The following is a 3,277-nucleotide window of genomic DNA, read 5'->3' as shown; positions in this document are numbered from 1 at the left end:
TCATAATCTGGCGCATTAATGTCTGGATGAGTAATTGCGTGACCTTGGCCAGTGCGTTTAGCTCTCATTCGGTCTTCCATACTTAAAGGTTCCAGATTCTCCATAATTGAATTTGTTGAATCGGTATCACTGAATGATTCTGATTTAATAGTTCGTTCCTCAACAATCTCTGTTTGAATGATTGGTGGTTCCGGAGGAAAGTTTAATGGTTCAGGATCTACGAACCGTTCCTGAATATTTTCTGGATTCTCAATTGTGAGGTTTGGTTCAAAAAATGGATTATCGGAAATTTGAACTGAAGTACTTGGTCGACTGGATGACGATTCTAAAGAAAAATCAACGGCGGTTATATTTGTTAAACGATGTCTTGATCGAGTTACAGGTGGTGAACGTACAAAAGGTGATGAACGTCTTGCTCGGTGCATTCACAGAATATCCTATTAGTTTTTAAAAAGGAAAGAAAAATTATAATAAGTTATCCAATCAATAGACTTTTCTGATTTTGCCCACGTTTCGAATAGCCAAAAGATGCAGCAGAGGGGCAGGATTCGTTTGGTCTCAATATAATTGAGGACTGTTTGGCTCCAATAACCCGGTCCACGTACAAATCCAACTATTACTACGAACCAGAAAATTTTGATGTCTATCAATTTAACCACTTAAAATAAGTTTTCGTAATTTTTAGAAATTTAGATAAGAAGTAGAAAAAAATTCTAAGTCCTAAAACTAGAATAGCGAGAAATAAGAAAGACAAAGAGTTCGTCGCAAAATGTCGAAAAAGAAATGGTTGAAAAATAAAAGGTGACGGAAAAATAAAAGAAACTTATAAAAACTTAAAAATACTTAACTAATTTAACCTTATTACTATAACTAACTTAAAATTATAATCGCAAATTGAAATTATTAATTGGAATGATAATTGATACATAGTAAAAGGTCTAAAAATATTAAAGCTTACAGGAAAAACTAAATCCCAAATGGAAATAACTTAAAAAGAAACTAAAACTTAAAAAGGCGTCGCAAAATTCTAAAGCACCTAAATCTTAGTCTAAAGAAAAAGCACTTAAGGAATTCTACGGCAAAGCCTAAAAATCTAGGAGTAAAAATAACTATAGCTAAAACTAAGTTTAAAATTAAATATGAGCTAAAAATATAAATATTACGCTACAACGATTAAAAAGGTACAAAATATAAAAATATACAAAAAGTTGTAAAAAGTACAATTTTTATAAAAAATATTATTTTTATATTATTTATTTAATAAAAACTACTAATTTTACAATTTTAATAAAACTAATTAAACAAAATACATAAATATAAAGTAAAAAGCAAAAATAAAACTAAAATTAATAATAATAATAATAATAATTAAGTTAAATAATAATAATAATAATTAAAACCCCGTAATCAATGCTTGATTAGGGTTTTGTCCGTGTGTCAGAAACCCTCCGCGAGTCGCGGCAATTAAAGAGGAAAACCCCGCGAGTCGCGGGGTTCAGAAAAACAGTTGACAGGTTTCACTTTTTTACGCGTTTTTCTTTATTTTTTTTTTTCTTATTTTCTTTTTTCTGTTTTTAGTTTAAATAAACGATTTTTAATAAAATTTATATTTTTATAAATTAAAATAAAGATAAAGAAACTTATAAAACTTAAATATTTAACAAAATCCTAAAAATACTTATATTTTTGTTTTTCTTTTTATATTTTTGAATAATTAAAACGTAATTTTTACAAAAACGACTTTTAATAAAAGTAGATAAAAATCTTTTTTTTTTTTTTTGTTTTATATTAGCGTTGCGCTTCCGGCTTTTAAGATAGCTCCCCGGCAGCGGCGCCAAAAATACTTGATGTCGAACGAGGTGTATATAAAATAGCTTATATTTTACGCAGAAAATACTATTAAATACGATACAATTTTACACAAGATATTTATTTATTTATAGAATGGATATACTTAAACCTTGCTACAACACTTATAGGCAGTGTACCTAATCGTACAGTAGTGTAGTTTTTAGTAAGTCCGGTTCGTTCCACAGGGAAATCTTTAAACAAAGCTCAACGCTATATTAGTTTACTTTTATAAAAATACAAATATATATATAAGTGATATTATTATTATAAAGGGGGGTTTTTACCGTTTAATGACCGGTTTGTCGATTTTAAAACTTTAGTCGCAGTTAAAACCTAATGTAAAATATAAAATAAACACAAGACTTTAAATTAAAGCGTAAAGTAAATAACGATAATGAAATTGCGAATAATAAAAATGCGATAAAATTAAATTGCGATAATTAAAAGTACGATAATTAAAAGTGCGATTAAATAAAATAACAATAAATAAAAGTGCGATAATTAGAAGTGCAATTAAATATAAAATAAAGGAAATTAAATATAAAATAAAAGAATTATGCTTATTTAAACTTCCGTAATCATGATGTTTGACGTGTTGATTTTAGTTTTATGCCCATGGGTTAATTCTCCTTTGTCCTGGATTATTCAATATGTCCGTCTGGTTTTTGTCCATAACAGTCCATCAGTCATAAATATAAATTGCAAGTGTCCTTGTCAAATTATTATTATACCCGAAGATAAATATTCCAACTAATTGGGGATTCGAATTGTAACAAGGTTTTAATACTTTGTTTAATGAATACACCAGGTTATCGACTGCGTGTAAACCAAGGTTTTACTACTTTGTTAACAATTACACCAATTACCCTTGAATGTAATTTCACCCCTGTTTTAATTATTCTAGTGGCTATTAATCCATTCCCGTGTCCGGTTAAATGAACGATTATTCGTACATATAAATACCCCGCCCATCGTGTCCGATCGAGTGTATATGGTAATTTATAGGGACGCCCAATTGTAAATCTTTATATTAACATTAACAAACTTTCATTTAGTTAAACAAATATAAAGCCCATTAATAGCCCATAGTCTAATTTCTACAAGTGTCGTTCTTTTGTCCAAACCCCAATTATGGTACAAAGCCCAATTACCCAATTATAGTAATTAGCCCAACATCATGATTACTTCGTTTTAAATAAGCATAATAATAACTTAGCTACGAGACATTAATATAAAAAGGTTGAACATAACTTACAATGATTAAAAATAGCGTAGCGTTACACGGACAGAATTTCGACTTACACCCTTACAACATTCGCTAACATACCCTTATTATTAGAATTATAATTAAAATTAAAATATAAATTATAAATATAAATATATTTACGTTGAAGAGGAAGAGAAAAAGGATGATAAATTCGATCAG

The sequence above is a fragment of the Rutidosis leptorrhynchoides genome, chromosome 10 (genome assembly GCF_046630445.1).
Source record: "Rutidosis leptorrhynchoides isolate AG116_Rl617_1_P2 chromosome 10, CSIRO_AGI_Rlap_v1, whole genome shotgun sequence".
Lineage (NCBI taxonomy): Eukaryota > Viridiplantae > Streptophyta > Magnoliopsida > Asterales > Asteraceae > Rutidosis > Rutidosis leptorrhynchoides.
Note: the sequence above shows the minus strand (reverse complement) of the source record.